Genomic DNA, 26,417 nt, shown 5'->3' on the forward strand with positions numbered 1-26,417 from the left:
TTGTCTTTATATTTTTCACAATACTCTAACTGGAAAATATCTGAAACAATTTGCCATAGACGCTCTACATATAGCTCGAAAGCTCCTCACTAGGTACCGGATACTCACTAAGGCCCCCCCTCCCTGTACTGAGGGGATCAGGTCTATGAATTAAATGCTCCCCCTCGGAAAGGCAGTGTACCAGCACCGAGGGGCTGATACCAAATTCAACAGGATTTGGTTTACTTGGATAAATTCTTCTCGAACCAGGTTATCTACTCTTTGTAGTGATTGCTTCTATGAGATTCAACAAAAGGTGTTCATGCATGGGGTGCCTTGAGCCATTAATGTGTCATCTTTATTCTTAACGGCAACTGTTTCATTGTTTTATGTGGCCTTTCGGCTATTTGTATGAAAAAAGCCAGTCAAATGTTTTCGGCAGTATTTTATATCCTTGCATGTAAATATGCCATCTTATATGTTGTACCACTGCCATTGTACAAATACAGTACCTTGTACATTGCGAGTATTTCAATAAACTTGACTTGCTTTTAAAAAACATAAGAATAAGTGGTGGACTTAAAGGACAGTGATGACCAAATCCGATCCGGATGCTACTCGGATAGTAGCTATCCGGATTTCTCCCAGTAATGCACTGCGGCCTGGGCGGGGGATTTAATCCTTACCTATCATGACGTCTTCTTCGTCCGTCCCTCGGTGCCTCCCACGATGCGCTCCACTCCGGCGTCACGTGACTAAAAAACACTTCCTCCCTCCGGGTTGAAGGAGGAAGTGTGTAGTCACGTGACGCCGGAGTGGAACGCAACGTGGGAGGTGCCGAAGGACGGACGAAGAAGACGTCATGATGGGTAAGGATTAAACCCCCTGCCCAGGCCGCAATGCATTACTGGGAGTAATCCGGATAGCTACTATCCGAGTAGCATCCGGATCGGATTTGCTCATCACTGTTAAAGGACACCCGAGGCGAAAATAAACGATTGTATCTATCGTCCTTCTCCTAAAAAATGACTTAAGATATTCCACAGTTTTATTTTGTTTAAATCTACTTTTTAAAGTTTTAACTGTTTTATTGTTTTTGCTCAATGACACATTCATTGAAGTATTCCAGAGCTAAAATGTATGAACTATTTTCCCTTTTTATCTCTTTCCTGCTCTCAGAAGCCATTTTCTGCTAAGAAAGTGTTTTGTAGTTGGAATTTCTTATCAGTGAGGGTCACACTGTAGTGACTTCCTGTCTGAGTCAGGACTGAGTCAGCCACTTCCATACCTGATATTTAACTCTTTCAGGTAGAGAAAGAAAAAAAGGAACACAGCATAGTTATTTGTGTGCTAGGCACTGTACATACACATGTCTATCTCATGTCACATCCTTAGATCCAATGGTAAAAAGAGTGGCACTCTTTCAAAACAGGAGAAGTGGGTGCCCAAGCCTCAATAGATCCTCACACCTCCAGATCACAGTTGCAGCAAACACGATGGAGGCTGGCACTTCCAAAAATATAAAGCTCTTTATTGTGACATCAATAAAAATGGCTATGCGGCGACAGCCCGCTGTTTCAGGTGTTAGCCCTTTCTCAAGCCGTTACAACCATACAAACATTAACACAAGTGACCCTTTAAATAGTACACATTTAGTCCCCCGACCAATGAATTTAAAATACCTACAGCCAATCAGCTCGCCAGCATCACAGGACGGACCAGAGTGGAAACTGACAACCTAATATGTTAATCCGTCTTCTACGCAAGAAGATCCGGATAGCGCTGTGTTATACACCAGCTTCATCACCTCTCATTGGCCAAAGAGCGTCAGGTGGTCATGTAAACAGATGACGTCACCGTGGAGCGCTGTACCAGCCTATGTAAAAGCAGCCCCATAATGCCTAGCGGGCCATGCCGCTACTCATGCGGCCAAACGTAAACAATGACGCATGTAACCCCGCCCTCCAAGGCGGAGGCCAGCATACGTCATATGTAAACAAAACATCGTTATACCCTAAAGGCAAACGATCACGCTGTATACGCGCTTACCACAGTAAGCCTCCTGCACAAAAACAACACACTCTTACCATACGCTCTGAAGCCAGGGCAGGGTAACATACCACTCATTCTCCCCGATGCTGGAAAGCTGAAAGTTCTGTAAAAGAGCAAATAACAGTAAAAAACATGCATCTAATGTCTTCAACAGGAACATATCTATATACAAAAACCCAGCTCATATTCCTTGTTCAAACCCCACTCCCCTAACAAACCCAATTTTCTTATCCACCCAGCCTCCCTTCTAAGTAATTCCTTTAATCTACTATGTCTGCCCCTCCAAGAAGTTGGAACCCCATCGATGATTTGTACTTTTAACTGAGATACACTGTGATTCATTTCAACAAAATGAGAAGATACTGCCTGTTTTCTATCCCTATTCCTAATGGCACTCTTATGGGAACAAATCCTGTCTCTAACCTTCTGCGTGGTCATGCCTATGTATCCTAAGCCACACGGGCATTTCAGGTAATAAACAACATAACTGGATTCACAGGAATAAAAATCCCTAATCTTATATCTTGTACCTTTTAGATGGATGGCTAAATTCAGTGCCCTTAGTAATGTGTCCACACAGGTGGCATCCTAAACAGGGAAAAGTTCCCACTTTTTTATTAGACTCCATCATTGTAGGGGCATGATGGAACACTTTGTCTCTCACAGTAGGGGCCTTCTTAAAGGAGAGCAAGGGAGGGTATCTAAATTCTGGAATAGTGGGAAAGGCCTGACTCAATAGGTGCCAATGGCGCCTCATTATTTTCCCAATCTCAGCACTGCAGGTGTTGTACGTAGATACGAAGGGAAGGCGGAATTGTTTATTCACTTTTTTCTTTTTGGCAACCTCCTGTTTTAGAATCTGCTGTGGATAACCCCTCTGTCTAAATTTGACTTCCATGTCCATTACCCGCTGTTCCAATAAGTCAGGAGCAGTCACAATTTTGCTAAGTCTGGAAAATTGTCCCCACATCTAATAGTTCCAAGGCAAAGAACCGCTGATCATTAGACAAGTCAGATCGAGTCATCAAGAACCAGTCTATAGCCTCTACACCCCCATCATGTGGGATGGAGGTGTAGAGGCTCTCCACGTCAAACGTCACCAACAGGAGATCATCTCATTTGGCATTGAATAATCTCAGCAAGAGAACTGAACTGACCTTAACGATTTTCAGGTTTATTTGTCCCAATGCTGCAATGAGATCAAATTGACAAGTCACATAGACAATGAACAGGTGACTTTTTTGGATACCACCATTAGTAAGAAAGACAATTCCCTAGTTTCTGACCTTTATATAAAAAGCACTGACTGTAATTCCCTTCTTCATTATGATAGCTTCCATCCTCCCCACATCAGAGATGCCATCCCTAAGGGACAATTTTCCAGACTTAGCAAAATTGTGACTGCTCCTGACTTATTGGAACAGCGGGTAATGGACATGGAAGTCAAATTTAGACAGAGGGGTTATCCACAGCAGATTCTAAAACAGGAGGTTGCCAAAAAGAAAAAAGTGAATAAACAATTCCGCCTTCCCTTCGTATCTACGTACAACACCTGCAGTGCTGAGATTGGGAAAATAATGAGGCGCCATTGGCACCTATTGAGTCAGGCCTTTCCCACTATTCCAGAATTTAGATACCCTCCCTTGCTCTCCTTTAAGAAGGCCCCTACTGTGAGAGACAAAGTGTTCCATCATGCCCCTACAATGATGGAGTCTAATAAAAAAGTGGGAACTTTTCCCTGTTTAGGATGCCACCTGTGTGGACACATTACTAAGGGCACTGAATTTAGCCATCCATCTAAAAGGTACAAGATATAAGATTAGGGATTTTTATTCCTGTGAATCCAGTTATGTTGTTTATTACCTGAAATGCCCGTGTGGCTTAGGATACATAGGCATGGCCACGCAGAAGGTTAGAGACAGGATTTGTTCCCATAAGAGTGCCATTAGGAATAGGGATAGAAAACAGGCAGTATCTTCTCATTTTGTTGAAATGAATCACAGTGTATCTCAGTTAAAAGTACAAATCATCGATGGGGTTCCAACTTCTTGGAGGGGCAGACATAGTAGATTAAAGGAATTACTTAGAAGGGAGGCTGGGTGGATAAGAAAATTGGGTTTGTTAGGGGAGTGGGGTTTGAACAAGGAATATGAGCTGGGTTTTTGTATATAGATATGTTCCTGTTGAAGACATTAGATGCATGTTTTTACTGTTATTTGCTCTTTTACAGAACTTTCAGCTTTCCAGCATCGGGGAGAATGAGTGGTATGTTACCCTGCCCTGGCTTCAGAGCGTATGGTAAGAGTGTGTTGTTTTTGTGCAGGAGGCTTACTGTGGTAAGCGCGTATACAGCGTGATCGTTTGCCTTTAGGGTATAACGATGTTTTGTTTACATATGACGTATGCTGGCCTCCGCCTTGGAGGGCGGGGTTACATGCGTCATTGTTTACGTTTGGCCGCATGAGTAGCGGCATGGCCCGCTAGGCATTATGGGGCTGCTTTTACATAGGCTGGTACAGCGCTCCACGGTGACGTCATCTGTTTACATGACCACCTGACGCTCTTTGGCCAATGAGAGGTGATGAAGCTGGTGTATAACACAGCGCTATCCGGATCTTCTTGCGTAGAAGACGGATTAACATATTAGGTTGTCAGTTTCCACTCTGGTCCCTCCTGTGATGCTGGCGAGCTGATTGGCTGTAGGTATTTTAAATTCATTGGTCGGGGGACTAAATGTGTACTATTTAAAGGGTCACTTGTGTTAATGTTTGTATGGTTGTAACGGCTTGAGAAAGGGCTAACACCTGAAACAGCGGGCTGTCGCCGCATAGCCATTTTTATTGATGTCACAATAAAGAGCTTTATATTTTTGGAAGTGCCAGCCTCCATCGTGTTTGCTGCAACTGTGATCTGGAGGTGTGAGGATCTATTGAGGCTTGGGCACCCACTTCTCCTGTTTTGAAAGAGTGCCACTCTTTTTACCATTGGATCTAAGGATGTGACATGAGATAGACATGTGTATGTACAGTGCCTAGCACACAAATAACTATGCTGTGTTCCTTTTTTTCTTTCTCTACCTGAAAGAGTTAAATATCAGGTATGGAAGTGGCTGACTCAGTCCTGACTCAGACAGGAAGTCACTACAGTGTGACCCTCACTGATAAGAAATTCCAAATACAAAACACTTTCTTAGCAGAAAATGGCTTCTGAGAGCAGGAAAGAGATAAAAAGGGAAAATAGTTCATACATTTTAGCTCTGGAATACTTCAATGAATGTGTCATTGAGCAAAAACAATAAAACAGTTAAAAAACTTTAAAAAGTAGATTTAAACAAAATAAAACTGTGGAATATCTTAAGTCATTTTTTAGGAGAAGGACGATAGATACAATCGTTTATTTTCGCCTCGGGTGTCCTTTAACAGTGATGAGCAAATCCGATCCGGATGCTACTCGGATAGTAGCTATCCGGATTTCTCCCAGTAATGCATTGCCGCCTGGGCAGAGGGTTTAATCCTTACCCATCATGACGTCTTCTTCGTCCGTCCTTCGGCGCCTCCCACGTTGCGTTCCACTCCGGCGTCACGTGACTACACACTTCCTCCTTCAACCCGGAAGGAGGAAGTGTTTTTTAGTCACGTGACGCCGGAGTGGAGCGCATCGTGGGAGGCACCGAGGGACGGACGAAGAAGACGTCATGATAGGTAAGGATTAAATCCCCCGCCCAGGCCGCAGTGCATTACTGGGAGAAATCCGGATAGCTACTATCCGAGTAGCATCCGGATCGGATTTGGTCATCACTGTCCTTTAAGTCCACCACTTATTCTTATGTTTTTTAAAAGCAAGTCAAGTTTATTGAAATACTCGCAATGTACAAGGTACTGTATTTGTACAATGGCAGTGGTACAACATATAAGATGGCATATTTACATGCAAGGATATAAAATACTGCCGAAAACATTTGACTGGCTTTTTTCATACAAATAGCCGAAAGGCCACATAAAACAATGAAACAGTTGCCGTTAAGAATGTGTGGCATGAGGCTGAAATCTGATCTTGCTGTGCTTGCATGTTTACAACGAAAGCTAGCTATGACAACGAAAGCTAGGAGGAAATGACATCAGGATTGGCTTCAGTCAGAGGGATTCAAGATGGCAAATGCCAGGAAAAAATTCTCTTTAATTTACTATATAAAATTCACTAAAATCAAAATGTGAACAGTACAATACATATGTTATGTAAGTAAAAACAAGTATTTATCTGCTTACATGTGTTTTTTTTCCTGGCATAGTATGGCTGACCTTGCTGCTTTAACCCTAATGAAGAGCAGCCCACAACAAGGTCAAAGTTTATCAACTTAGGGCAACATGTTTCATGGGCTATTTACACACTTCCTCAATTCAGTCAAGGGTGTCAAAAATACTGGAAAGTGTAGGCTGAACACTTCCATCCATCATGAAGGTGCTTTGCCTAGACTTACAGTATTTTTCATACTCGTGACTGATATGAGGAAGTGAGCAAATAGCCCACGAAATGCATTGTCATAAGTTTATATACAGAACTTTGTAAACTAATTGTGGTCTGCTATTTTTTGCCTGGAGCGCGGCCTTAAGTGAAACTGCAGTCTGTTATAAGCACACAATTTCCTTTATAGTTATCCTACCATCCCATTAGTAATACAATATTGAGATCAGTCAAGAGCATTGCAGTCAGGAACATAAACATGATTACAGTTTACCTTGGATGCCGAAGCTAGCTCACTGCTATAAATTAGCCTTATTTCCTGCAGTCACAGATAAAAAGTCTCGGCAACCTGGTTAGCTCTCTGCATTCTAGTACAGCATATTTATAAGGCTCCTGGGAGAAAAGAAAAGTAAACCAATTAACCCCTTTTAAGTAAAAATTGGATTATTGGTGTGCTGCAGTATCTTCTACATGGAGTGTGGATAATCCACAGGAACAGAGGTGACATTTTGACTGTAATGTTGATATTTATTGTTGATACTTATTCTGTTTTGCAGCAAGCATTCATGGTGAATTAGTAAAATTCCCATAAGAGCTTAGGCTGGTTATTTTCTTGACATGATTAATCTCTGGTTGGCAGACAGTAATGAAAATCTATGAAAATGTGGTATTTTGTGAATATGTCTAGTGTTTTCTCTGATCTGTACAGACAATAAAGCCCATGTCTGGATATAATTCTCTGTGATTTATTAATCAGTATACAGTAGACTTGCACTAAAAAATCTGCAGCCTGATTTATAATGGCATTTGTAGCAATAAATGGGACATTTCTCTAGATAACACACCCGGCCTTAATTTACATTCATATCTAGGTCAATCAAGGACAATTTCATGTGAATGCACTGGAAAGAAAGAAAATCTCATCTCTTACTCCAGCTATACTCCAACTAAATTAAAAATCATAGTAAAACTTTAAAAAAAAGATTAAAAGCTGAATATGGTTAAAGAATAAATTAAATATTAACATTTTACAAATGCACCATTTTGCTAAGGATGTTTCTAAAGGGAGTCTGAAGAGAAAAACAAACAAAAAACAGATACTTACCCAAGGAGAGGGAAGGCTGTTGGTCCCTATAGAGCAGTGTTCCCCAACCCTGTCCTCAAGGCCCACCAACAGTGCATGTTTTGTGGAAATCCACACAGGTAGTTATCAGCTCTCCTGAGACACTTACCTGTGAATGTTTGTGGTTTTCTGCAAAACATGTACTGTTGGTGGGCCCTGAGGATAGGGTTGGGGAACTCTGTATAGAGCATTCCTGGTCTCCTCACGTTCCCTGCATTCCCCCGCAGGCTCCCGCATTAGCAGTCTATGACCCATGGGTCGTGGACTGCTCTCTTCTGCTTCTAGGGTGCTTCGGGAGTATTCAGAAGCACTCGGGCTTCCAAAGACGGGCTGCTGCGTGCTGCACACGCACGAGCACCCTCTCTCTTGAGCGTGCGCAGTACAGAGCCGCCAGTCTTTAGGAGCACAAGTGCTTTTGAAGACTCCCTAAGCCTCCTGCTTCGCTGCTTCGGGAGAATCAAATGGAGGAGCCTTTGGGGGAACAAGGACATCATGAGGAGAGCAGGAAGGCTCTATAGGACCTAGAGCCCTCTCCTTAGGTAAGTTTTTTTTTTGTTTTCCCCCTTTAGACTTACTTTACCAGAGGCAGGCCTTCTGGTAGACTCATAGCAACACACAGTGACAACTCAATTGCAACATGTTAAAGATGTAAAAGTGGGTGTTCCTGCAATAGTCACTTCAAACCACCTCTACCACATCACTAAATCAAACAAAAGAGATAAACCAGTCATGGGCAAACTACGGCCCGCAGGGCACTATGAAGCTGGCCCGCCATTAGAGGGCCGGCTTCAGCTCCTCTCCCATTCTCCCTCCCGCCGTCCTTAAAATGATACGTGCAGAGCACATACAAGAAGGCCAACTCACCCTATCACAATCTCCATGGTAACGGAAACGTCATGTGAACTGTCATCATTACGTAGCAGCCGTTCACATGACGCCACCGTTACCATGGAGATCACCGCTGGAGAGTGTTATAGGATGAGTTGTACCCAATCCTTACCTGCCATTCTTCTGCCTATATAAGCAGGAAGGGAAGGGACGCGGGCGGTGACCGGAGCTATGCAGGAGGCGGGGGGGGGGGAGGGAGCAGCAGACTGACACTACAGAGGTATATACAGCCCGCTGTGACACGCTGCGTGTCGGCAGCGCGGCTGTAAATTATGGGTGATCGCAGAGCGGAGGGGGGGTTTGGGGGGGATCTGGATAGCAACAGAGGCTGGGCTGTATAGGCAGACCCAGCCTCTGCATGCTGATTTCATTGTCAGAACCCCACCTCGGGTTCACTTTAAGAAAGGGTGTAAATCAAATAGGTGAGAGGAACTGATGTGAACAGTGGTAAAAAGTATGAATGGTCAAGAGGGTATGGATGTATTTAAACATCATAAATGTCATTTGTGTACCATACAGTCAATATTTAGAAAAGCACAAATCTAATTTATGGTTTCAGTCCTGCAGACAGAAATTACCCCTAAACATAAAGCATCCTCACAATGATAATATTATAGTGTCCCAATCATTGCTTCCATAGAGTTTTTTTTTTTTTATTTATATTGTCCCTAGTATAGTGCATCAGTCCAGTGTCCTCAAAATAATGCCCTCAGTTATTCCAGTTTACAGTAACTGGTTATGACATCATTAACCTCCAGAATTGCAGTTACAGACTTAGGTGTGTTGCTAGGATCCTAAGACATTCGGGGCACTTTTGGGGTCTCCGCAAAAAAAGGCATGGCCACATACCAGGATGTGGGTGTGGCCATGGGTGGAGTCACATTTACATGAACTTAAAAGTGGTGTAAGTAGGACTGCCCAGCAAAATGTTGGATGAAGCTCCCTTCTCCATTAATACAAAAAATTGCAGCATATCACATAAATAGGCTGAGTTACCTGGCTTTGGTGCTGGCTGGTCTGGTTTGCTGCTGGCCTAATGCCAGGTTGTCTGGGAGTCCCCCCATAGCATTCCCTAATCTTCTACTGGACCGCCTCCCATGCTCCCATGGGCCCCCCATTGAGGCACCACAGCTCCCAGCATGCTCCCATAGAAGAACCACAGCTCCCTGCATGCCCCCATAAATGTACCACAGCACCCAGAATGCCTCCATTGATGAACCACAGCCCCCCGCATGACCCCCATTGAGGCATCACAGTGGCCATGGGTGAGTACTGCCACTTGTGGCCTGGCTCTGCCTGGGAGACATCCGGGGCACCCCAGAATAGATCCGTGGCACGTGCCACGGCATACATTAGCTGTTCGTGGCAGCCGCTGGCTGCAGGCTGGGCTCCTCCATCCTTACACGCGCCCCACGTGCACTTCGGCAACCACATGGGGCTCGTGTATGGACAGAGGAGCCCAACCTGCAGCCAGCGGCTGCTACGGACAGGTAACGTATAGTGCACTTGCCCCCAGACTACGGTACCCTGACATCTTGCAGCATGGCCGATCAAGTAATGCCCGAAATTGGTCGCATTGTCGATTTGGCATGCATTTGGCTGCACAGATTTTCATCCGATTTGATTATAATATTCAAATCGCATGGTCGATCGGCCGCCAAGACGCCTGATCTATGGCCATCTTAACTCTTACAAAACACGTACAGTATAAAGTTCTTCTTAGCATAAGTTAATTAGGAAAACTGCTGCCTCTTATCGGACAACAATGACCAGACCTGGATGATATTTATGTCTGCTAAGGCATCAGGTTTTGTCATTCATGATTGCAAAGAAGTAATTCAAGGTTATGGCTCCATCTAGTGGATAGTTAATAAAATGAACAAGAAAGTTTCTTTTTTTTTCTTTATTGCAGTTAGAGATGGTCAGTGATATGCTTATAATTCGCCTTGCATGTAGATTGTATGCAACTTGTAATTGGGCCAGAGTAACTTCTTGCTGAACGTGTCCCAAGTCCAAACTTCATAAAATGTGCATTAAATTTGCATGCAAGACAAAATTATTAGCTTCTCACTACCTCATCTCTAGTTTCAGCAGAGTACTGAACAGTGTTATTATTATTATTATTTATTTATTTATTTATAAAGAGTCAACATGTTCCGTGGCGCTGTACAATGTAAGAAAACAAACAAGGGATACATAATGATACAGACAAGGCTATACATCAAATATGGACACTGGTACAGAATACAAAACTGCTGATTACAATATGATTTAACAGGATGACTAAAATGTATAAATGTCAGTGTTCTCCCCAGGCTCTTTTAGCCGGGTGCTCCACCCGGCTAGATTTGGTGACCACCCGGCTGTCATCAGCTCAGCTCCTCACCTCCTCCTATGCTGTAAGCAGAGTTGCCCTGCATTTTCGTCTCGCCCCACCCGGCTACTATTTCATGCCACCCGGCTACTATTTCATGCCACCCGGCTGGAAACAAATTCTGGGGAGAACACTGAATGTCTAACAGCATGCAAGCAATTCAATTAATAACATTCCATGACACAAAAGGGTGAGAGCCTGGGCCTGGGACCCACTACAAAGCGCTATCACAATCACTAGCAATTTGTAGCGCTTTGCAAACGATTTCCGGAGCAATTTCCCTGCTCCCATACAATCCATTAGAATGGAAACGCTCCCAAAATGCTGCACATCCTGCAATTGCGATTTGCCTAATCACAATCGCTCTAGTGGAATCTGTCCCATCCACTTACATTGGCAGAACGTTTAGGGAAATTGATAGCGATTTAAAGCGATCCCTAAACGCTCAAAAAAACGGCACACCCCTAGTCAGGCATACCATAAAGATTTCATAGGAAAAAATATGTTGATTTATAATTCAAACCACACTGGTCCTTTCTATCCTGGTTCATTCCCTGAGTCCTGTAAGAGAGACAAATGAGGGAGAAAGAGGGACAGAGGGACATGGTTCCCAAAGAGGGACTGTCCCTCCAAAAAGAGGGACAGTTGGGAGCTATGTGCTAGAGGCACTTATTTATTCCCACAGTTCTCTCTGTCTGCTTTAAAATCACCCTTCACTCCTAACAGAGCTCACTAATACTTCACTGTGTTCTCCTCACAGCATGCAGGAGAGTCTAAGGAAGAAAATCTGATCAGAGGAGGTAACAAGGAGCTAGAGGTGCTGTAATATAACTAGCAGTCAGGGAGATATGTATACACCACTCCTGATTGACTGATTGTGATGTTACACTTCATGCTCTGCAGCATGTAACAAAGCTCTGGCTGCTCAGTGCTGTCCATGGGAGGGGGGAAACCTTGATAAAGATATACTGATAACACCTTTGGAACAGTCAGATAAGTTAAGATAACTTAACCCCTTACCACCACCTGACTAAATAGGCCCATACACTGATTGATTTCAGCCATCGATCGAATTCTATAGAATCGATCGGAAATAGATTCTTTCAAATCAGCCAATCGATCGATTTGCGATCAATTTGATCTGACAGAATGGAAAATATAGATTGATCTTTTGCTGGCAGCAGATCGATGGCCCATAGAGTTGCATTGGATCTAATGGTGCAATAATGCATTTTGATCGATTTTCAATAGATTTCCAATAGATTTCATACTGAAATCTATTGGAAATCTGTTCCAAGTGTGTGGCACACATCGGATAGATTCCTGTCAGAATCGACTTGACAGGCATCTGACAGAAATCTATCTGATGGTCAAATCTGCTGCAAATCTATAAGTGTATGGCCATCCTAAGATTCTTTCAGCTAGATTGTAAGCCTTTGGGCAGGGTCCTCCTCCTTTTGTGTCCTACCTGATCATGCACCTCCATTAGGCCCGGTTCACATTGGCGTTCTGAGCCAAAATGATCCAGTGAGCGGATCCGGTCTCCGCTTCACTGGATCCAGATAGCTCAGTCCGTGGCCTGGTTCAAATAGTGAAAACTGATCTGATCAATGATTGATCGGATCCGTTTTCACTCAGCAAATACATACCTTATCTTCCGTAGCAGACGGCGGTAGAGGCTTCCTCTTCTTCCGCTGTGACTACATAGCACGTCATGTGACTAGTCACATGACTCGGAAGAAGACGGAAGCCTCTACTGCCGGCTGCTATGGAAGATTAGGTATGTATAAACCCTCCCTCACTCACCCGCCTGGCTGCTGCACCCTCCACTAAGATTAGCGTCGGCCCATGCCCCCATCCCTGTGGCACGGTCCGTTTCTTCATTAGTGTGAAGAAACGTTCAGTTTTACATTGCCCCAATGCTGCTGCATTTTTTTGTCCGGATCCATTCCGCTAAGCAGAATGGTCCGGAAAATTAGGGTCTGCAGCAATTTTTAGGTCCGGGGATCAGAACGTACGGAACGTATCCGTACCATGTGAATGGATCCATAGGTTAACATTGGATCCATTCACATCCGTTCCGTTTGTACAGTATACCTTTCGGTTCCCATCCACAAAAAAACGCTAATGTGAACCGGGCCTTACTGTGCACCCATGCTATGCATTTGAGTGAACTCAACTTGCCTAATCTCCATGCACCCATCCAGTGACTGACTAAGCATTACCTTGTACTCATACTGTGCTGCGTGATTTGTTTTTTGCAGAGAAGGAAGTGCTAAAACGATGGCACTGCAGACAACAAACTTCTATTGGGATGGAGGGAGAGGGGGAGGCAGCTCATACCACATAGTCAGGTACAGTCTGGTGACACCATGCGTGCTCAGGCAACAGAAAGTCTGTATGTAGAAGGAGAAGGATGAAGCGCCGGCACTGCTGTAAGTCACGTTTATTTAGGTCAGCAAAACATCAAAGTGCGTATACATGCAGGCATGAAGACATAATGGTGAAGACACGTACCCCTTGGTGGATGATGGTGGCGTGCTGGTGGGTGCAGAGGGAGGAAGAGCCTGACGGCCGTTTCGCGCTATGCACTTCTACGGAGGCTGCAAATGAGGATGTGGGACAAGCAGCCTAAATACTTTTACTAGGCGGCGTGCGGCGTTCTACCGCTGAAGGTCCCGCCCCTCTACCATCACTGGTCCTTCCGCCTCGGCTGCGTACAGCAGAAGCAGCCCGAGGCGGATGACGTCAGGTATTCCCCAGCGACGGTGATTTGTTTTTTCTTGTATTCCTGTATTGTCAAATTGCTGTATGTCACCCCTAAATATTGTCTGTAATCTAAACTAATGTCCAACGCTGCGTAATATGTTGGCGCTTTATAAATACAATAAATAAATAGATGATTACTAGACTATAAGCAGAGTAGTTGATAGCAACACCCCTGCGCAGGAACATGGTCCAGCTCTGCAGAAATTAGTAATGCAGCATTGATGCAAAACACGTCGGGCATAGATCAGTTCATGTCCATGGGATAAGAGACAGGCAAAGGCCTCACACTGTTTCAGGCGTCCATCCGCCCATTATCAAGCCAAGACTCAAGTGTACACAGACATTACAACCAATTTTCCTATCTTATATACCCACATGGGACAAAACTGCCCCAATCACAGCACAACAAGTTTAAAATCAGCCATAACAGTAGCTTTTGCCATGTTAAACTAATGCACCATTCAAAAACCGATTGTTTTTGCAGCTGAAACAAAATTGAATACAGAAGTCAATCTAATGACCCCAAAACTATGTTCTGGTGTGCAAATGCAAGCTTCAACTTCACCCGTCTCAGAAGACCTGATGGAGGACTGCAGGATCGGAGGGAAACGTGACCGCAGAGACCCATGTGACTGTCAAGGGAGGAGCGATATGAAGAGGTTAATAAGCGACTCGCCATACAAAAATCACGTCTAGTTATGTCAACTTCCAGGATAAGCAGCATATGCGGTTCCACTGTGGTTACGGGGAAAAAAGCGCCTTGCACTTTAGCATAAACTCCAATACAAATGGATAGCGGCAAAAATAGTGGAATCATAAGGTCTCAATTGTCTGCACATAACAGTGAAACCATAATGTTGCATTACCCATGTAGCATGCGTCGCAAAAAAATGCAGACATCATTATCCCCACATTAACTCCAAAGATGAAAAATTGCCATCTAGTGTCCAAATGGATGAATTACAGGCAGAGTATAAAATGGCAAAAAAATTGTGTGAGGCATCTATAGAAGTGCTGGTTATCTCTGGAATGCGCAGTAGCCCAGACTTATCCCGACTGAGCCCATTACTGGCAGGGCTGTGGAGTCGGTACAAAAATCATCAAACTGACTCCTCAGTTTATGAAACCACAGACTCCAACTCTAAGTACCCAAAATGGCTCAGACTCCTCGACTCCAAGTCCTTGGTCTAATACTTACCAGGGCTGTGGATTTTGTACAAAACGCCTCAGTTTATGAAACCACCGACTCCAACTCCAGGTACCCAAAATTGCTCCGACTCCAACACCACAGCCCTGATACCGGGGCTGATTGCGGCTGAACGGCAGACCGCGGAAGGACGGCGTGGGACTCGCACGCGTTTTTTGCTGCAGGAGGAAGCCCCGGGTAAGTATTGGTTCGTCTCATATTTACAGCTTTGGTACACTTTAAAGGATACCAGAAGTGACATGATGAGATAGACATGCGCATGTACAGTGCCTAGCACACAAATAACTATGCTGTGTTCTTTCTCTTTCTGAAAGAGTTATATCAGGTATGTAAGTGGCTGACTCAGTCCTGACTCAGACAGGAAGTGACTATCGTGTGACCCTCACTGATAAGAAATTCCAACTATAAAACACTTTCCTAGCAGAAAATGGCTTCTGGGAGCAAGAAAGAGGTAAAAAGTCAGGACTGAGTCAGCCACTTACATACCTGATATTTAACTCTTTTAGACAGAGAAAGAAAAAAAAGGAACACAGCATATTTATTTGTGTGCTAGGCACTGTACATACCCATGTCTATCTCACCATGTCACATGTCGCTTCGGGTATCCTTTAAGTGTAAAACATAACTTTTATTCACAATATTAATCAATGGTCATATATGACATAGCATAAAAAAGTATCTCAATACAGGTTTGTCAAAATACATTGCCTAACGCACGTTTTGTGACCCATAATGTGCTCGCTTCTTCAGAGGCATAATTTTGTAGGTTCACAGTTCATGGATGAAGGACAATAGAGACATACAATTAGTCTAGTACATGCTCTTTAGCGAATATTATCCATCATTCAATGACAGCAGAGGCTCCAGATCAAATTAAACTGGGCCTGAACTCTTGCTTTGGACAGAAGGAAAACAGAGGAATGCACCCTGTATGTATTTAAGAGTTTAGCCTGTCTAACTCCCCATCATCTGTGACTAATCACAACTGTAATTGGATCTCTCAGCTGTGTAAGCTGGCTGCCTCGGCAGAACAGCTCATTTCTAAACACAGGATGTTAGCCCTATGTCTGCTTCCATGAAAGCAGGAAGTAGACACACTGCAGATTTATTGCAGGATTTGTATCAGTTGTAACAAAGACATTTTTTTCTTAAAGGTTATGATGCTGTTGCATATCTTTTAGAGCAGAGAGGAAGTTCGGAGTTCAGGTCCGCTTTACCTTACGAAGTTAGTCAGTTAGTAATCTGAGGTTATCCAGTAAGTTACAGTAATGAACCAAAACATGGTGTCCAAATATGACATGGTTCATAGCATGCCAAAGTTAAAGAGAACCCGAGGTGGCATTTCATTACGTTAGTGGGGCACAGAGGCTGGTTGTGCACACTAACACCAGCCTCTGTTGCCCCATCGTGTGCCTCAAAGACCCCCCTGCTTGCCGCTATAGACCCCGCAGTGCTGGCGACACGCAGCTCGTCGCCAGCACAATGTTTACCCTAGCGCTGTCTGTCAGCGCCGCTCCCCCGCCTCCTCCCTTCCCTCCTATCAGCGGGAGGGAAGGGACGCGGGCGGGGTAGCGGCGATGCGGAAGAGGCGGGGGAGCGGCGCTGACAGACAGCGCTAGGGTAAACATTGTGCTGGTGACACGCTGCGTGTCGCCAGCCCTGCTGAGGGGATAGAGGCGCGCAGGGGGGTACTGGAGGCACACCATGGGGCAACAGAGGCTGGTGTTAGTGTGCACAACCAGCCTCTGTGCCCCACTAACGTAATGAAATGCCACCTCGAGTTCTCTTTAAATATATATATAAATAGATATAGAGATAGAGAGATAGAGAGAATGGCAAGTAATGCAGTCATACAAACACACCAAATCGAAATAAAGCGTTACCTCAAGCCATCAGAGAGAATCCCTTTACATAGAGGCAGATCACCATAAGATATAATAATATATGGACCATCATAGGGTGTAGTAACACAAAGAACCATCACAGCAACCCTCATTGAGTGTAATAGCAACCCCCCCCCCCCTCCTCGAGAAAAGAAAACCAACAAAACCTGGCAGCAGTTTCCCACAAACTGGCACCAGTTTATCATAAAATATATATAACCAAGCTTTTATATTGCCCTCTGACATGTTCCGACGGTGTATCAAAAACACACAAAAGGGAAGTGGAAGGAAAAGAATATGACCAATCAACTGGCTACAGAAGATCAGGAGACTGCTAAGGTTGAAATCTTTCTTTTTGCTGCCTCTAAATGAGGGGCAATGTATGGCGCATGCTGGACTCTTTGCAAAGAGCAACAATGGACCCCGAGCATATTATGGATTTGACACCTGATGAGGGACAACGTAGAAACATCTTGAACTCTATACACACATATAGAGACCAGAGCAGCGGCTCGCAGAGCAGGAACCAGGAAGAAGTAATTTGTGTCCTGTTTGCTGTCGCTGCCTGTGCTGTATTCTGGTCTGGAGGGGGGCGCGTGGAAGGGTTGGCATCAGTGGAGGGGGGCTTCTGCCCACCTCCCCGCTGCTCCTCCTTCCAGGCTACTGGGGACACCTATTGACCTGGGTACCTAGTCTGGGACACCTATGGATCTGGTTAACTAAAATAGGGACACCTATAGACCTGGCTACCTAAACTGGGGACACCTATAGACCTGACTACCTAAACTGGGGACACCTATAGACCTGGTTAACTTAACTGGGGATACCTATAGACCTTGGCTGGCTACCTAAACTGGGTTGGGACAACTACCTGGCTACCTTTACTGGGGACACCTATAGACCTGGCTACCTATACTGGGGACACCTATACCTTGCTACCGATACTGGTGAAACCTAAAGCTAAGTACCTATACTGGGAACACCTATAACTTGCTACCTATATTGGTGGCGCCTACAGCCAACTACCTATAATGGGGACACCTATAACTTGCTATCTATACTGGGAGCACCTATATCTAACTACTTATACTGGGGACACTTATAGCTGGCTACCTATAATGGGGGCAACTATACTCAGACTCTAGGCCCTTCATATGACACTCGCCTCAGGCCCTACATACTCTAAGGCCATCTTGTGTCTCTGGCATTATCACCCAGCAAAGCAGCCAGCCTCCCCAGCCAGCACTGGCTACCCGATACTGATACATACAATATAATTATATAGATCGTATTTTTCGCCATATAAGATGCTCCGGCATACAAGTAGCACCCAGGAGGGCAAAAATCAGGGGAAAAAAATAAACGAAACCTGGTCTGGAGTGTCCATATATCAGGAATGTCTTGTACATGTCCTCCCCCAAATGGTGTCCTCCTATGTTCCTCATGTATACCCCATGTTTCCCCCTATATGCCCCATGTCTCCCCCCTATATGCCCCATGTCTCCCCCCTGTGTCCTCTGGTGTGACCCCCTTGTCCTCCCATGTCCTGGACTCCCCTGTGTCCTCCTGTCAGCCCCCCCCCCCCCCCGTGTCCTCCCATGTCCTGGACTCCCCTCTGTGTCCTCTTGTCAGCCCCGTGTCCTCCTGTCAGCCCCCTGTGTCCTCCTGTCAGCCCCGTGTCCCCACTGTGCCTGGCTCCCCCCCCGCCCCCACTGTGCCTGCGTCTCCTCCCTCCCCCTTGTGTCTCAGGCCCCCTCCGTGCAAACAGCGGCAGCAGCTTACCTCCTCCATCATGCCTGCGGCGATTGAAGACATCCGGCTTCTCCGTGCGGCTTCCAATGACGAGTCATTAGAAGCCCGGCACTAGAGGAAGCCGCACGCAGAAGCCAGATGTCTTCAATAGCCGCGGGCAAGATTGAGGAGGAAAGCTGCTGCCGCTGCTCGCATGAGGGGCCCGAGACACAAGGGGGAGGGAGGAGACGCAGGCAGGGGAGAAGCCAGGCACTGCGGGGACAAAGGCAGGGAATCCCCGATGGCAGCGGGTCGGCGGTTCCTATCGGCGGGCATTCGTAAGTCGGGGATTCCTTGCCTTTGCCGTATAAGACGCAGGGACTTTTTCTCCCCACTTTTTAGGGAGAAAAAGTGCGTCTTATACGGCGGAAAATATATATAGGCACATGGCTACTTAATTCTGGTTTCTGGGGAACATTGCTACTTAATGTATACAGGGCTCATTTGGCTACTGAATTTTATTTTGACGCACCTGGCTATTTATTTTGTTCATTGTAAAGCCCAATCTACACAATACGATTCTTAAGCTGGTCATACACTAGGCCAATTCCTGCCAGATCGACAGCAGATTCGATCACTGGGATCGAATCTGCTGTCACATCGTTCCCACTACACGCCGAATTTCGATCAATTTCGTCCGATCCCGTCGATTGCTCCATGCGGAAAATTACCGTCGATCGCCCGCGGGTAGGGAGCGCGTCGCTAGCGGCGTTCGAGTGCCCGACGACCGACGCAATAGAGCTGCAATACATTACCTGCTCCGCCGGCGCGACTGCCCCCGGTCACCACTGCTCCGTCTCCGCGCTGGTCTCCGGGTCTTCACTTCTTCCTGCCCGGCAGGAAGTTTAAACAGTAGAGGGCACTCTACTGTTTAAACTTCCTGCCGGGCAGGAAGAAATGAAGCCTGCCGGGGCCGGACACCAGCACGGAGACGGAGCAGCGGTGACCGGGGGCAGTCGTGCCGGCGGAGCAGGTAATGTATGCCGGGGGGGGGGGGGGGGGGAGGCGGGAGCTGCGGCAGCACCACCACCACAGATTGTGAACGGTTTCAGGCTGAAATCGGTTCACAATCTGTTTGCAGTAAACGTAGCCATACGATCCCTCTCTGATCAGATTCGATCAGAGAGGGATCTATCTGTTGGTCGAATTTGATGGCAAATCGACCAGTGTATGGCTACATTTAGTACGATTTGATTACGATTCTTTTTGCGATTCGATTAAATCCGACATGTCCGATCGGGATTCGATTTGATTCAGTTCGATTTGCAATTGCAAAACAATGGCAAATCGAATTGTATCGAATCCCGATCGGACATGTTGGATTTAATCGAATCGTAAATAGAATCGTAATCGAATCGTACAAAGAATCGTATCGTGTAGATTGAGCTTTAGGCACCTGGATACTTAATTATTTTATCTGGAGGTGTGTGATTACTTAATATTTTTATTTAGCGGCATTTGACTACTTTTGACTACTTATCATGCGGCATGTAACTACTTGATTATTTTATCTAAAGTTTACCTGGTCAGGCCCACTCTCTGTCAATAGCACTGCTACTTAGTTTGGGGTTCCAGTGCAAGGTGACACCAATTATTTTTAGACTGTCTCCGTTATGGACTGTCCTCAGAAGTGGTGGGGGCCAGGGTGGGGGAGGGGCGATACCGTGCCGCGGGTTGACTGGCGGGATTTTCGGGCCCCAGGCTGAAACTTTCAGGACTCGTTTCCACTATAGCGAATCCGCATGCGGGCACTGCACGCGGATTCGCATAGGCAAAGTGGATGGGCCGTTTCCACTTGTGCGGCTGCGGGAGCGTTTTTTGGGGCGGCAGAAATCTGCACGGCAGAGCCGTCAGATTTCGCGTGCAGAAGGAATGTGCGCGAATCGCCGCTAATGTATCTAATAGGGAAATTGCATGCGGGGTGACCATGCGTTTTTTGCCGCGAAATCGCATGCGATTTCGCATAGGTATTAATGTTAATTTACACAGGCAGTGACATGGTTAAATTCGCATATACCTTACCTATGCGGAATCGCATGCGAAATCGCGGCAAAAACGCATGCGGAATCGCCCTCAACCTTTCTGGTGGGCCCTTACTGCCCCAGTCCGACCCTGCATTTATTGGTGCTTCTCTCTCTCTCTCTCTCTCTCTCATCTCTGTGTACTGCTAGTTGTATTCCTGCCCACCTTGGCTCTCCACATCATTTTGCAGCTTCTGTTCTTAGTGCTACCATTAAAGGGAACCTTAACTGCTGCGGAAAAATAAATTCACTTACCTGGGGGCTTTCCCAAGCCTCCTGCAGCCGTCCTGTGCCCGCGCCGGTCCTTCGGTGCCCTCCGGTCTCCCTCCGCCGCTGAGTTTCGATTTCGGACGACTGCCAGTCGTCCTGGGGCCTCTTCCGCATTCCTTGTCGTAAACTGCAGTAAAGCGCGTCCGCATGACGCCAAACGCGTCATCGCATGACGTCAAACGCGTCATGCGGACGCGCTTTACTGCAGTTTACGACCAGGAATGCGGAAGAGGCCCCAGGACGACTGGCAGTCGTCCGAAATCGAAACTCAGCGGCGGAGGGAGACCGGAGGGCACCGAAGGACCGGCGCGGGCACAGGACGGCTGCAGGAGGCTTGGGAAAGCCCCCAGGTAAGTGAATTTATTTTTCCGCAGCAGTTAAGGTTCCCTTTAAGAAGGGAGGAAGAGAGAGGAAGGGCCTCACACAGAACTTCCTGACTGTCAGCACTAGCTGTGATTTGGATGCAGCAAGTCATCTATGCCCCCTGGTTGCCCATACTATGCCACACCACAGATATTCCTCTGCACTTACTGTACAGGCTCTAACACACTCGGCCAGTCATGTAACTAATGCTGGGAATACACGGGTCGATCCGGCGGCCGATTAGCCGCCGGATCGACCCCAGCCGCGTCCCCACTCGTCTGCGCATGGATCGATTACCGCTCGTCCCCGCCGGCGCTTCCTTATCAGCGCTTGATTCCCTGGCGGGGATCGAGCGGGCGAGCGTCAAGTGGCTTAATCGGGCCAGCTGAATATTATCAGCTGGCCGGATCAGCTGGTCGATACACGGTACAGAAACGTACCGTGTATCCCCAGCATAAGGGAAGGGAACTTAAAGCGAGTAAAATTATTTAAAATAAACACATGACGTAGCTGCAAATTAATATTACATACTAACCTCACTGTTAGTTCCTCTCAGAAGCTCTCCATTTTCTTCTTACAGTGATCCCTTCCAGTTTTGACAAGATTTTGCCAGAACTGAAAAATATACCAGTTGCTGTCAGTTATATATCAGCAACTGTCAGTTACAACTGAATGTGCAAGGTAATGTCCATGTTTCCCTATGGCTCAAGTGGGTGACATTACAGTTTAACAGTGTGCTGACCAGGAAGCGGTTATGGGGTAATGCCCATTTTTAAAATGGAGGACGGAGAATTCCATTGATCACAGCGGACAAATGGGACGCAGGAGAGGAGAAAGAGCTTGAGGAGTAGACTACACAGGAGGGAAGTATGTGACCTGTGTATGGTTATTTTGAATTTATATTTTCAGTTCATGTTCTTTATCAAGGAGCTTGGGGCTTGTGTGACAGGTTTACAAGAAGCCCCACAAACTCTATTGATATGGAGCCTCACAACTTACCAAGGACAGCTGCAGTGTCAGAGGTGTGTAAAACTAAGAAAACAGTTTGTTAGGCCCCATTCACACCTAGAATCGCAAAACGCTAGCGATTACTGCTAGCGTTTTGTGGGAGTGATTTTTCCACGATTAACGCAGAAAAATCACTGGACACTGCAGCATTTTGGGAGCGATCGTGATTAGCGGTGCTATGCATGCTAATCACGATCGCGAATCGCTGGCAAAACGCTGCATGTTACATGTTTGCAGTTAACGCTAACTGCAAACGCGGCAGTGAGAACACTGCCATAGGCTAACATGGGCTAGCAGTTTTTAAAAACCGCTAGCGTTTTGCGCTGAGTGGGAATCGCGCGATTCCCGCTCAAGTGTGAATGGGCTGTTAAGGTTCCTAACTTAGGGATTGCTACTATTCAATGCACATACCAGTACAGCACCAATGCAAAGCTAATAAGATGGATGAAGGACCCCTAGTGGACCCCTCCGGTCCAGGGGCCCCGATGCATTCGCAACCTTTGCACCCCCTATTGTTATGTCACTGCACTCAACATTGCACTTCCTGGCCGCATTAAAGAGACTCTGAAGCGAGAATAAATCTCGCTTCAGAGCTCATAGTTAGCAGGGCCACGTGTGCCCCTGCTAAAACGCTGCTATCCCACGGCTAAACGGGGGTCCCTTCACCCCCAAACCCACCCCTGCAAACCTTGGTCGTAGACTTGGTCGTTCCTGGAGGCAGGGCTAACGGCTGCAGCCCTGCCTCCAGTCGCGTCTATCAGTGAAGGAAGACTGAGAGGGGCGGGGGAGAGGCGGAGATACGCGCTGACAGACGCGCGTATCTCCTGCCCCAACCAGGAAGAGGGGATGCGCTGCACGGAGGGGGATTTGGGGTTGAAGGGACCCCCGTTTAGCAGCGCGATAGCGGCGGTTTAGCAGGGGCACACATGCCCCTGCTATCTATGAGGTCTGAAGCGAGATTTATTCTCGCTTCAGACTCTCTTTAAAGACATAAGCTCCGTCTCAGACAGCTCATTGTCTGCAGGAGAGGGCCCAAGGAGACACGACACACGTTCAGGACGTGACCCTTCCAAACAAATAAAACAAAAACAAAAAGATAAGGACAAAAAATCTAAAAAACAAATACAATCATGCTCAGACGAGTCGGATACAAGAGGTGCGGGGGTAGGCGCAACACCGGGGACTTCGGGCTATGGCCCGCAGCCTCCGGTGGGTCCCATGGCATCATCTACCTTGGGATCAGCTGCTATGTTCTCCTCTTCCTCTTTGTCTTCTTCTTTTTTAGCCAATGTCCAGTCCGGGAGATAGGGAACGGGCAGCAGACGGCCATTAAACATGTGACCAATGATAACCTTAGGGTAATTAACCTTACGGGAGAGTCCATCCCTCAGTCGTATTTGTCCTTGCTATCGAAGGGTTTGGGCTTTTGCCCCACCTATAACACAGATATCTTTGAAACAGTGGTGGATCTGCATTTGTTTGGTCGCAAGATTCTCTTGCGATCTCTATGTGCGGATTCTCCTAACTGGCCTAAGACAGTGTCTAATGATAGACCCTGGTCAGAAGAGGATATGTTGGCGTTACAGGACTTACAGGCTCTGGCGTTGGAAAACCCGCCCCAGGGTGAGACTGGCACCATTATCGAGTCCTTTGGTCCGGGACCCTGTTTCTTTCTTCCCCGGCTGGATGAAATTGGCTTGAGAAACAAATCGATTAAATTCCCTCCATTTTCTTTGTGTCCGAATTTGAAAACATTTGTTGATGTGGTTGAAAGGGACTTGACTAAACTGAAAGGCCAAAAACCATCTGTAGACAATCTCAGTCATGATGAACGTGAGACAATGCACAAATTGATAGAGACCAAGAGGTGGGTTATTAAGCCCTCCGACAAGGGGGGCAATGTGGTCATCATGTCGACAGAGAATTACAGGAAAATGTGTTTAGACATTTTGCAGAGGCGGGATTGCTATGCGAGGGTCTCCGCGTCTAGGGCCACCCGATGCCAACGTGATTTGTTCACTATCATTGACGATGCGACCACCAGGTCGGTGATAGATGAAGATACTGCGAAATTTCTGAAAGTAAATAAGCCCATCCTTCCGACTTTTTATGCCTTACCTAAAGTTCACAAAAAATTGGATAGGCCACCTGGCCGTCCAATTGTTTCGGGACGGGGTTCGTTGATGGAAAAAAACAGTATTTATGTGGATAGGTTTTTACAACCCCATGTACAAGCGTTACCATCATACATCAAGGACACGTCGCATCTTTTGCGTGTTCTTGATGGGTTGCAGTTACCACCTGGCACTCTTTTGGTGGCTCTGGACGTGGAGGCCCTGTATTCAAGCATCCCACATGACCTTGGCATACAAGCGGTTGGTACGTTCCTTGGTGAGCTGGGTGTACAGTGCATTGCGCACAATGGGTTTCTCCTCACTCTGCTTGAGTTTCTGTTGGTGAACAATATTTTTATTTTTGAGGGTTCCCACTACCTCCAGGTGCAGGGGGCGGCGATGGGGACAACGTGTGCCCCCTCTTATGCCAACCTGTACCTGGGGGAGTGGGAACGTAAATTATTTTCGGATGATGGTCTCTCGATGTACCTCTGCCATATACTCGCGTGGCACAGGTACATCGATGACATCATCATTTTTTGGACAGGAGGACAGACCCTACTCGAGGGATTTGTGGAGTCCATCAACAGAAACTCTATTAACCTCAGGTTCACTATGCACAGCAGCCCTTCTGTGATCCCCTTCCTTGATATCTCAATTTATTTGGATAAAGATGGTCAATTATCGACCAGTCTATATAGAAAGGAGACTTCCACCAACTCCCTTTTGAGAGCAGACAGCTTCCACCCCGCACATACTGTGAGGGGGATACCGGTGGGCCAATATTTACGTGTAAGACAAAATTGTTCGGATGATATGTCATTCAAAACTGAAGCTGGTCACCTAAGGAAGAAATTCAAGGAGAGGGGATACACCGAGGGGACCCTCAGACGTGTATATAGAAGAGCCGATGCAAGTGGCCGTGCGTCTTTGTTGACCACTGGCCCCCACCATGAACGCAGCGAGGAACGCTCTGTGCGTTTCTGCACCCGTTACTCGGCGCAGCACAGGAAGGTTACCAATATTATTGAAAAACATTGGCATATCCTTGCCAATGATCCTAAGCTGAGCAGATGTATTACTAACAAACCTTTGTTCTCTTTTCGTAGAGCCCCATCCCTAAGGGATAAATTAGTGAGTAGCCATTTTGTTGATTTTTCCGCCAGTGGTAAACATTGCAAGGTTATGGGTACCTACACTTGCGGCGGCTGCACAATGTGTAGGTATGTACAAGTGGGGAGACTGGTCAGGTTACCTGATGGTAGAAACTGGGAACTGGGACACTACGTCAACTGTAGTACTGTTCTAGTTGTATACCTACTTTTATGCCCTTGTGGGGCGTTTTATGTCGGTAAGACTAAGCGTGAATTTCGTGCACGTATATCTGACCATGTCACCAACATTAAAAGTACTAATCTATCTAATTTGACACCTGTGGCCAGGCATTTTAAAACAGCACATGCTGGCAACCCCACTAGGATGCGTTTTGTGGGCTTGGACCGTATCCATGCCTCCATCAGAGGTGGGGACATGGATCGTTTGTTGCTACAGAGAGAATCCCGATGGATCTTTGACCTGAGGGCAACTGAACCCCCGGGCTTGAACGAGAATACCAGCTATGCCTCTTTCCTGCCCTTCTAGTGCTTTGCTGACTTTTCCCTGCTGTCTCGGTGATGCTGCATTTTCTGTTTTTACTTGTGACCCCCTGTAGAGATCCCGCCGCTCATTGCCAATGCCCTTTGTACCTACTAGTATATTGATGAGGAGGTATGATATACACTCTCACATGGGGTTAGTTTGTCTTCCCCATGGTGGTTGTTTCACCATTAGGTGATATCATTTTTTGTTTTCTGTTTACCACATCGCATTATAGTATTTAACCATTTACCGCCATCCTAACGTATTAAAACGTCATGCTTACCGCTATTAACAGCAACATGACGTTTTAATACGTCGCGCATTCCCGCCGCTGCTACCGCCGTGTGTCCGCCGCTAACGCCGCCATTACCGTCGGGATCCCGTGCTGGGCGATTGGGGAAGAGGACTGAACAGTCCTCTACCCAATCGCAGTGCCTGGAGTGAATGGACGTGACCGCGAACAGCGGCTACGTCCA

General features: G+C 46.4%; 1 long non-coding RNA gene across 3 annotated transcripts in view; it reads right to left on the reverse strand.

Annotated features, from left to right (window-relative positions):
* Positions 1-26,417, reverse strand: part of LOC137540734 (uncharacterized) — a 113,002-nt gene that overhangs the window by 68,786 nt on the left and 17,799 nt on the right. Inside the window, exons 1-2 of one of the 3 annotated variants that reach the window (XR_011025041.1) lie at positions 21,717-21,766; positions 6,767-6,885 (exon numbers count right to left, since the gene is read on the reverse strand). This is a non-coding gene — a long non-coding RNA (uncharacterized lncRNA). Of the gene's footprint in view, positions 1-6,766; positions 6,886-14,211; positions 14,258-21,716; positions 21,767-26,417 lie in introns of those variants that run through there. The other 2 variants (XR_011025042.1, XR_011025040.1) reach the window with 2 other exon arrangements.

The sequence above is a fragment of the Hyperolius riggenbachi genome, chromosome 12 (assembly GCF_040937935.1).
Source record: "Hyperolius riggenbachi isolate aHypRig1 chromosome 12, aHypRig1.pri, whole genome shotgun sequence".
Lineage (NCBI taxonomy): Eukaryota > Metazoa > Chordata > Amphibia > Anura > Hyperoliidae > Hyperolius > Hyperolius riggenbachi.